This window comes from Dermacentor silvarum, chromosome 1 (assembly GCF_013339745.2).
Source record: "Dermacentor silvarum isolate Dsil-2018 chromosome 1, BIME_Dsil_1.4, whole genome shotgun sequence".
NCBI classification, from domain to species: Eukaryota; Metazoa; Arthropoda; class Arachnida; order Ixodida; family Ixodidae; genus Dermacentor; species Dermacentor silvarum.
In genome coordinates, this window is record NC_051154.1 from 362,124,456 (window position 1) to 362,135,744 (window position 11,289).

Genomic DNA, 11,289 nt, shown 5'->3' on the forward strand with positions numbered 1-11,289 from the left:
GCGATCATGCAGTTATTTATCGTTAAACTTGTTACATTAAACGTTAAAAATCGTTGCATGAAAGTAAAGCGACGGTTGCGGAAGTTGAGAAAGCTAGAATACCGAGGCTGCCCCACACACAACCACAGCGGTAGCGGTGTTCGCATGCCCTCTCATGCACGGTTGCGCCTCTAGCGGCAGGCGCTGGCTCTATATGAAACTGAGGCGGCAGTTTCGTGACCAGAAAAGCACATGTATGGACTCTGGCAATACTTTACGTTTAAACGCTAAAGACTATTTATGCGTTCGGGCGACAGCAGCTGGATGGATGTTTATTGCTGCTGCGCTTATAAAAATACTACTACGAGTAATACAAAATCAGAGCAATAGACAAACAAGCGTGTGCCTCGCAAAATTTTCTATAGGTGTAGATTTTTCCTTACATCGCAGCTGTAACTTAATTAGTATGTTGCGATCTCTATACCTTCAGCTTGTTTTCATCCAATGAGATTTGTCATTACCAAAGCAGAGTAAAAGTGCACAAAATGAGAACGAAGTCCCCGGTTTCTGTACATCTGCAGTGCAAATTGCGGCATAACACTGACGCCGGCGCAAGAGAATTGGCACCTATTGTTAGTTCAACTTAAGATTAGTGCTTCAGGGCCCGATTCACAAAAACTTTTTACGCTAGAATGTTTCGAAAGAAATAATGTTAGCCAATCCGGATGCCGGACATATCATTAGCGATGGCGGCCAGCCAATGGCAAAGTGAACTTACGAAAGAAAAGCTTTGTGAATCTTCCCCCGGTATTTTTAACGGAAATTTCGGAACTAGCGATGCTAAGAAAAAGACCCCGTTCAGTGTTAGCATCTGTTTAAAAATATCTCCTGCACGTGTCAATGATGAAACTATAATTTTGTCTAGGAGCAAAGGTTTCTCTTATGCAAGGTGTAAACCGAGCTTTTTTCTTTTTTATTTAGTATTGACTATTCCCGAAAAATTAAAGTGCGCTTTAGCTTGTGCACGATGTCTCATGGTAATCCCCATTTCCGATATCAGATTTTGCCTCGTGTAAAACGGCTGGAAGTTTCCCGCTGCGCAGACCTTGAACGCCTGGAACGAGACGTCGTATTGACACGCCAGTCACGTCGTGTCACCCAGATGCAGTACGTAACGAAAAGCAGCTTTCAATGGCGGCCAATAGTAGCCTTGGGCGGCGAGGCAAGCTAGCAGGTTTAACCGACAGGGCACTGCACAAGGGAGGGGGGCTTCGCCGGCTGCCAACGCAATGTTTAGTCGCTTGCAGGTAAGTACGTAGAATATCACGTGGAAAGACTAGTTGCATCTGTTCCGCGTGCCGTGGTTCGATTGCGCAGCCTTCCCGGTGAATACGGTCGTTGGTATTCACAGGCAGCGTTGTCCGATTACAGTACGCGTAGCGCGCTTGTATATAAACTCGCCATGGCTTCTAGATTCAGCATCAATTGACGGACGAAGAGTTCTTCAGGTAAGCATCGCTCGACCATTAGCTTTGGCTCAGCAAGTAATTCATAAATTCACAACTGCCTGTTTTAACAAAGAACTAGAATATTCGCTTTGTGTAGACGCCACAAAGCCGCTTTTTATTACCTTTGAAGAGGAAAAGAAATGTAATAAGTTTCTAGAAGCAAATGCATCGATCTTAATATTATTGGTTTTTCAAACGTTCTTTCTGCAGTAACAAAATGCTCTACAGGTTACCCCTAGGCTGTTAACTCTAAAGCACATTTAACCGTAACAGGGAGATATTAGATAAATGGAAACAAAATCTCTCCATTCAAGGTAGAGTTCTTAAGAGTATAATACCATTGAAATTACTTGCCTTGAGAGCGCTAGTAAGATGAATTCATTGTTTTGATTATGAACTGAACATTTACAAGAAAACCCACCGCGGTGATTTAATTACCACACATTTTTGCTGCTGAGCAACAAAAGCAGAATACACAAAGCCTTTTTTTCATAAGTGGTCTTCGGCACTGGCGTGTCCCCTTCGCTAACAGTACGTCCAGCATACGGAGAGGCGGAAATGTCGTCTTGCGTCCCAACTGTTGTAGAAATACTTCTTCTTTCTGGGGTTTTAAGTACCGAAACCAGTTATGATTATGAGGCGCGCCGTAGTAGATAGCTCCGGATGAATATCGACCACCTGGGGTTTATTGACGTGCACTACACGTAAGCAGAATGGCCTTCTTGGATTTTGTCCTTGCGGAAATAAAGATTGGTCTTACAAAGCATTACAGCCCAAAAGATTTTCATGAATACAGGCCTAGATCCATAGAGGTTCCATTCACGGCCAATTTCTATAGCCTGCAGATATCGGGTATCTATCTGTTTATTGAAATGTCAGCGCAGGGTAACAATTCATGTGTAATTAAATTTAGGCGTAATAAGTAGCCTTCCAGTATGTTTTTCTTTGCAAACAAGCTTTTATCATTATGAATAAATCATGAATCACCACAAATAGCAGCATATGATTTTGTATCCTCTGAACAGTCACGTGCTAAAACGCTCGAGCGCGGTTATGCTTGTTTCATGTGATAAAAGTCATACATGACTTCATAACAACAGGGGCCACATGACGGGTTTTCGTTACTTAAGTCAAGCATTGTCAAAAGCTGAAACGAGGTTTTCGCAAAGCCAACAGGCTAGACGATGGAATGAAACCAGAGGGAAATCTTTTCGTTTTGTTGTGAAAGTTTAATTTGTTTTATCACCAAAGGGGGGCATATTTGCTGTCTTTATAGAAAACCTGTGGTCTTTGCCACAGGTTTCATCCAAGGGCTCAGTCTGTGCGGTATGCTGGTGCTTGTATGTGATGTATTGCCAACAGCTAACGAGAGTGTTCGTTCCAGATTGCGAAGCTGTCTTCCAGGGTCTGTCCATCAAAGAAAAATGGGGACGCAGTGGTCTTCTTGGTCTGACGTCCGAGCTTATCTGCATGAAAATTTCTACTGATAACGCAATGGCTTGGTATCCATTAAAATAAATATCATGTCCTTCTCTCAAGTTTCGCACGTCAGTTTATCGTGAGTGTCATGTCGCAGGAAGGACTACAACAATTGTAATGGCAGCTTGGAATCGCAGAAGACTGCCCTTTTTCCATGATTATCTGTACCTCGGACTTCCGGTCCGATATCACTGACTCAAAGCGTTCCTTCTGTGACGGCTGTAGTTGGCAGTTGCCGTAAAGCTTATTCAGCACTAATTGGAATGACTGACAGTCCCGCATGTGATGGCTGCGGCTGCGAGGACATTGACCCCTTATTTTGGCACTGTCCTGAATTTGAAACGCAAAAACAATGTCCAACGCATTGATGAGGCTAGGTGATTGGCCATCGAGTGAAGGGACAATAGAGAGGTTTAGCTTGTCCAGTAATCGGATAAACGTATGCGGATGGGTCGTTGGGGCCGAACCGTAAACGTGAGCAGCTTGTATGGTGCTACCACCTGGTGGCGCAGAGTTCAAATAGACAAAAGCAGGTAACATTGCCGTAACCAAATGTATTCTACTTCGCTGCTGGTGTAAATTGTCGGCAGCAACACGATTACGCCACTGCCGACAATTTACACCAGCAGCGAAGTAGAATACACTTGGTTACGGCAATGTTACCTGTTTTTGTCTATTTGAACTCTGCGCCACCAGGTGGTAGCACCATACAAGCTGCTCACGTTTACGGTTCGGCCCCAACGACCCATCCGCCTACGTTTATCCGATTACCGGACAAGCTAAACCTCTCTATTACTAGAACATCGTCCTCCCCGATCATCGGCTCAGATGGCAGTGCAGGTACTTTTGTGTTTTCTGAGATCGACTGGTCTGTGCGAGCGCCTTGGACGATGCAATGCTGTCCGTGCGCCGTGCTCACATTCGCCGCATTCCTTTCTCTCTATTTCTCTCCCTTTTTTCTATTCCCATTTTCCCTTCCCTCTGCTTAGGGTCACCAGCCTGACTCTTGACTGCTTAATATCTCTGCCTTCTCTTTTATCTACCTCGCTCCCACTCGCCACAGGTTTCGGAAGTCTCAGGTTAGAAACGTAACCAGATTCAAATATCAGCTTCAATCGCGGTACGACGACTTACTTCTTAGACTCTAGGACATTTCAATTAGAGTACCACACAGAGCAGGATGCATACGCCTAAAAAGGTGATGATTTCTTCGTGGTCCTATGTTCATCGACAGTAGCATGACGGCCTCATGATCTCTGCGACAGAGTGACCGCTATTTTCCGAATAATGACACGCGTTCATAAAGACACTTGTCTGCACAAACTATCCGTAAGAAATTGTTTTGTGTGTTGGCGGTGTTGAACAACATGACAAAGAATGTAATAGCTTTAACAATGGAGGATAAGCACTCCCAACACAACTTCAGCTATCAGTTTACCTTAGTCAGCGTAATGCTACATTACAACCACGTTCGGAAAAATAATTTGTTTTATATCACTGCCATAGAAGTGCGTGGGCATTTATCTGGAAGTAATAAGCTCTATTGAGAAACTTTGAAATGTCACGTGCGTATATGTCCTATCTTTTTCATCTCACGACATTGTTTTGCAATCATTGCAGATAAAACATGATCAGGACCAAGACCCTCCTCGTTGGGCTCCTCGTCCTGGCCCTGGTGGTCACCATCGCCACGGCACAGTTTGGAGGCTTTGGTGGCGGCGGCGGGCGCGGATTCGGCGGTGGCGGACGCGGCTTTGGTGGTGGACGTGGATTCGGTGGCGGGCGTGGATTTGGTGGCTTCAATGGATGATTCCTGGCTGCCAAGCTAACGTATTACTCTATGATTTGGCAGCGTCGAAGCCATATGACCAACCAAATGCTGTGATATTAAAGAGGCCTGCAAAATGCGGCTGGAACTGTGATCGCGGACCTTCGAGAAGTTGACGTGCCTCTGTTGAACATGAACTTGAATAAACATTGCCTTCATTGACTGGGATCCACATGTTTGCTCTCATATGTGCGCTCAGTCTTCATCTTATGGTGCCAAGTAGAATGACGCCTAGCACTGGCGAAATTAAGCGGTTCTGTGTGTAGGATATTTCTGCGATACGTTTGCTTTGTTGGACAGGTTTTTTCATGTTTTCCTAAGGGTAGCGCAATAATTTGTTCCTGGACCTGGGTCAATCAGGTAAAAACACGAAAAAATATTGCAACACGTTGGAAAAAATTTGTCAGTGCGTTTACTAAGAAAGGAAGATGTTCGAGATCCAGAGATAGGTGGTGGAGGATGGAAGGATAGTTACACCAGTGCTTACAGACATCAGCACTTTTAGCGACACTTCTCAGTTCAGCCTGAGTCAGTCTCCTTAACATAACTGAAGCGGAGGAGACTGCGTGAAGAACTTCCTCCTGTGTCCGTCATTTTGTTTAAAGTTCCAGGATGGAACAAGCGATCCCAAGTCGCATGCCATTTCGTTTTATTGTGCATATGTGCGAAGGCGAGGCAAGAGTGATGTGGGGGCCACGCTAGACGAGAAAAGCTAAAGGCCCCGGAAACGCGCACGTGCGCTTGCGCAGAGACGTGTGCTGGTTCGCTTAGAGGAACTCTGTTCACTGTGCGAGTTAAAAATCTCCAGCGAGCCCGGTTTGCCACGACAATTCCGCGTCGTTGCATACTTCCATGGGATTCTGTCGATCCCTAAGCCGTGGTCGTATGGCAGCGCGTATCGGTATGCCTCATCCTCCCTAGTATCATGTGCACGTCCGGCGAAATCGGCAAAGGCGGTGAGGCTACCGTGGCAGTCGGCCATCTTGCTTGCTAGGCGAGATTAGCAGAAGTCGCACTTAAGGTTGTCAATGGCTGTACTTTACTTTCCGGCACTCAAGTGCCGATTAAAGTTTACCTTAAGGGCAATATTTGTCTATGAAACGCGTTAAGCATCGACCGGCTACTTAAGTCGTAAGTTAAGAGTAAGTTCCGCTTGTGAATACGGGCCTAAGATAGTTCCTTCTATAAAAGTAAAGAGAGCGCGATAAGCTTGATCGCGTCAAGACACTCAACCACTGGGGTACAGATATTCGTTGAGTTTCGCACACCGCAAGCCAAAAACACGATTACTAAAGTTTCGCTTCACATAGCTTCTAACCCGTGCATTATATCTGCAGATTTTTTTGTTTGTTCAGTACGAACTCATCGATGACGTAGGTTTACCGATGCTCGGGTGCTCTCCGTCGCCCACATCTTTTTATTATGCTCAATGGGAAGCAAAAATACAAATAATTAGCACTTTAATAAATGGTAATAAATGGTAATAAATAATAAATGGGAATGTTTAGTCTATTTGATGCGTGTTTTTCATGACTGGAGGGGTTGTATAGAAAATACGTGCAAAAGCTAAAAGCTGATTTGTCCTTCGAGCGGCAGCTGCTGCACGGGTGTTTATTGCTTGCGCGTGTATAACAATACTACTACTACTAATAGAAAATCACAGCAATAGACGACGTCTGCGTCTCGAAATATAGGCTCCACAGGTGTCAATGATTATTTATATCACAGCTGCAACATAGTTACTATTCTGCGATCTCGATATCTGAAACATGTTCAACGAGCGATTTCGACACCTCATGACAAGAATAGTCTTTTTAATTCTTGGCAACGGTACAAAATATGTCCAAATGACTAGCAATGTTTGCTAAAAACTCCGCGACGCAAGTTGTTTACAAGTGACGTTTCTTCTCTTCTTGTTACAAACCCACGACGTTTTTGGCATGTAATAAACCAAAGCAGCCATCCTGACATCATAATTAATAACGTGAACGGTGACGTGCTCTCCGATCCAAAAAGTGCTCAATTATTAAACGATACTTTCTCGTCTGTCTTTACCCACAAAGACCTAACATCATGTCCTATCATCAGCATTCGGTGTAATGAACTATTACTTTTGTTGCGGGCTCGCTTAGTCTTTTAACTAAATGATTTATTATTAACTACTGACCTTATCATCTAAGAGGTTGGTAATGAGAGCAACCCGGACATTGACTGGATGTCTCAATAATAAACGAATATTAAATGCTCATTATTCAGCTTTCACCTGATAGCAGGGAAGGAAAATTCAATAAAAATATCCTTAGGATAATAAAAAGTCTATCCGCGGGAAGGAAAGTCCCTTCCCGAAACCGCTGATGACTTTCCACGCAGGACGTCATGCTGCAGATCAAGGAACAGGTCGCGAACGCTCCGAGCACGCACGTGCGCGCCTTGCCCGGGGTACAGCGCCTTCGACACTGTGAAGCACATGGCCATATTGGACAAGATCAGCCGACTCGATCTTGGGGCAAGGTTCCACCGATATGTCAACAGCTCCCTGAATGGGCGCGAGGCGACAGTCAAGATCGACGGGGCCACTCCGTGAACGGTCCGAATGGGTGTTGCGGGAACGCCACAGGCCTCCCTACTCTCCCCCATGCTTTTCAACCTCGTCATGTTCGGCCTGCCGGAGCGTCTCGATGCGATAGAGGGCATCAATGACACCATCTACGCAGATGACGTGACGGTGTGGACCACGGAGAACACGAGTGTCGGCGAAATGAAAGACCGGCTGCAGCGGGCCGTCCGGGAGGTGGAACGGCACCTAGAAGGTATGGGACTCGGCTGCTCACCCGACAAGTCGGAGATCCTACTCCACAGACCGCGCAAGAAAGGAACCCTCCCACAGGGCGTGCTAGACGCCCGTAATTTGGGCGTCCGCGTCACGACGAGAGAGGGGACCCGAATACCGACGGTGTCCAAGCTGCGGGTGCTCGGCCTGTGGCTGGAAGAGAACAGTGCCAACCGCGAGCTGGTTTCCCGACTGCAGAAGTGGCCGCCGCCACGCGCCTCGTGCGGCGGGTCGCAAACAAGAGGCAAGGAATAAAGGATCACAACGTGACGAGGTTGATACAGGCGTACGCACTGAGCCACATATCGTACGTCGCTGCGTACGCCGACTGGAACAGGAGCGAAACCGACAAGCTGAACGTGGCGATCCGCAGGGCGTTCAAGACCGCCCTGGGGGTACCCCAGTACACGCCAACCCATAGGCTCCCCTAGCTGGGCGTACACAATACGCCCGAGGAGGTCGCCGAGGCTCAGGGAATAGCGCAGCTGGAGAGGCTGTCGGGCACCAGAACGGGAAGATGAATCCTCGACCTGCTCGGGTTTCGATATCACGAGGGGCGGGGACCGAAGGAAACTGCTACCGGAAGTCAGGGACGCCATACAGACGGAAAACGTGCCGAAGAACATGCACCAGGTGCATGACATACAAAGACGTAAACGCAGGACGGTAGCAATCCTTGAGGAGCACGGAAGACGAGAAGGCGTCCTCTTCGTCGATGCAGCCAGGTACCCGCCGCCCCCCGGTGACGTCGATGGCGACGAGGGACGAAGACCACCACCGCCGCTACAACGGAATGTGCGAGACAAACCGGGGAGGCCAACAGCACCATCACTACTACTACGACAAAAACGGCAGCAGCAACAGCGGCAACATCAACGAGACGGCCGGCGACAGTGGCGGCGCCCGCATTCTCCATGGCGGTCGTAGATACGAAGGGAAGGATCCGAGTCACGGCATCAGCAAGGCTGCCGTCGGCCGAAGCAGCGGAGGAGATGGCCATAGCCCTCGCGGTACTCCACTGAGGTACGGAGGACAGCCTGATCGTTAGCGACTCCAAATAAACGATCCGGAACTACACCAAATGTTGGGTGTCCGTGGATGTGGCGCGCAGGCTCAACGCCAGAGCCGGGGACTTCGGGTGCGACACGATTACGAACAAGTCTCTGAAATGGTTCTCTGCGCACGTCGGGAAGCTTGGCACAAACAACGACAACAGCCGCGACAACAACAATACTAACGGCCGAAGACACACCGACACCCCGCCCAACCACAACGAGCTCGCCCATCTCGTCGCGAGGCAGCTTACCCGCCGCGACGCGATCACCCAGAGGGCAGCCGCCGCCGTTGTTGTGCTGGACCCCAGCAGAGAAGTGACGGCCACCGCGTGCGGAGCCGCTGTTGTCGTTACCAATACAACCCAAATCGCGGCGGACGGAGCTGGGGACCACGGGCACGCCGATCGCGATGTCGAGGAGTTTCCGGCCACGTACCGAGAGGTTCTTGGTCACAACAGGAAGGAACGTAAGAAATATCCACAACCCCACTCGCGGCGGGACAGGTCCCAGGCAGTCGACCTGAGGCGGTTGCAGACGGGTACTTTCACCAACCCCTACCAGCTGCACCGCCTGTGGCCCGCGCTGCACCCGTCGCCCGGCTGCCCGTGGTGCGAGTACGAACGGGCCGATATGGCCCATATGCTTTTGGAATGACAACGCCATGAGGGAGAAGGACCAAGAGGAAGGGGAAAGGCAACAGCAGAACCATCTGAAGCGCGTGCCTCGCAGACAGATGGCAAGCCGCGCTCCTCAGCGAGGCACCGGGGGACCAGGAATGGACCGTCAAGTGAGCCAGGGCCATTGCCGAGGATCTCGGAAGATTTTTCTCCGATGATAGACCTCTGGCAGCCTAGCCCCGGTCACCAACAGCCATAATCGTTGGACAAATAAAGTTTATTCTTATCCTATTCGCGGGAAAATATTTCATCTGAGTTCCGCCTTTGCAAGTTGATACCACTTGAAGGCGCTTTGTATCGTGGGCCCGTGACATTTGTCCAACCATCGAACAAAGGGTTATTCTTCGGAATGTTTAATTTCGGGAATGCTTGTTACCCTTCTGCCTTTCACACCCGTTCACAACCACGGATGAGACGAAAGTGCTGCGTGAAGAGCCTCGTTAGTCCAAAGGCACGAGCTACCATAGCTCACCTCGCCTATATCGCTGTCATTTAGGGTTAGATACGAAATAGGGATTTTAAGATTAAGAGGCACGCCGCAGTGCCGGACTCCGGATTAACTTTGAGCACCTCGGGTTCTGGCATTTGGTCCCCATCGCAATGCGGCCACCGTGGCCGGTGATCGAACCCGTGTCCTCGACCCTAGCAGTGCTACTTTTCATATCTAATGGCGCTTGGCAGAACCTCAAGAATAGTCGCAAAAGATAGCAGAAACACAAAGCCAATAGCCAGCGGATTTTATTATGCTCAATTGGACGGGTCGACTGGTGTAAATTCTAGGATTACAGGTATTGTGGGCTCTTCCCCATGTTTGTAATATTGCCCCCCCCCAAAAAAAAACTGCTTTGGTATCAAAGTGAAAACCTGTAAAATGTTCCAATTCACTATTTTTTTAGGGCTAAAAAACCTAAGCCCAGAGACATATATTGTCATCCTAAACTCCTCACGGTCCCGCTTCCTCTCGTCACTTAACACTCGATCTCCCAGTTTCGGCGCTTCGTCGGGAGGCCTGGAGCCTCTTCCAGAGTTATGGGAGTTGAGACATTAAATATCAAGTTCTGCTGTTTGCGAATGGCTTTTTTCCGTGGCTAAGGTTGCATAGGAGATTGCATAGGAGGTTGCATAGCTAAGGCTGCACAGATGACGGCTCTGTGGTTTCTAAGAACCTTTCAGGTCTCTATTATGGTTTTGGCGTCGATTATATCTTATATTGTGTAATACTTCAGAACCAATTAGAGAGCGCTGCTGCCCTGCGTGAAGGAAGTGATTTTAGTGCATTTCAACAGAATATCTGCTCTTTTCTTTTTGGTCCGGTTGTGCTGGCTGTCTGCGGCCAGTCGGAAGTGTTTTGAAGCCAGGTGACTTTCTCCAGCCCTGCCAAACTTGCCCGTTTTACATTGATGCAGTTTATAGTTTTGTCCTGTTCCCGGCATTTATTGTGCGAATGGCTCTTCCGCAGAATCCTTCTTGTTGTTAGGCGGGTTAAGAGTGGAAGAATGTTTGCTTTCCTGCAGCGAAAAGAGCGTGAGTTACAGGCGCTCAAGCAGGTGAATGGAAGTCGCGTAGCCTTTTTTTATGAATACTGCCGATCTCGAGATCATTGTAGGAAGGGCATACATATAAGTACAATGGCACAATCAAGTAATTTATCCATGGAAAGCACTAAAACACTAGCAGAATACTTGAAATTCATAGTAGCGATCAGTGGCGTAGCCAGAAATGTTGTTTGGGAGGGGGCTCACGTTGCTGCACGGCCTCCACCTTATGGAATTTGTCGAGGGATCAAATACACGAATAATAACTACATTGTCATTGCCATATATTAGATGCTGCAAACAAATCATTGAACGCTACACACTGTCAAGTAAAAATTGTATTTTTTATAAAAGAATATATTCCTATGTCCCAAAAATTGTAGCAGAAATAACTGATA

General features: G+C 47.9%; 1 long non-coding RNA gene across 1 annotated transcript; it reads left to right on the forward strand.

Moving 5' to 3' along the window:
* The first annotated feature begins 1,308 nt into the window (after positions 1–1,308).
* Positions 1,309–4,960, forward strand: LOC125942391 (uncharacterized). The gene is made up of 2 exons (XR_007465064.1): positions 1,309–1,487; positions 4,587–4,960. It is a non-coding gene; the product is annotated as an uncharacterized LOC125942391 (long non-coding RNA).
* Positions 4,961–11,289: the final 6,329 nt, after the last annotated feature.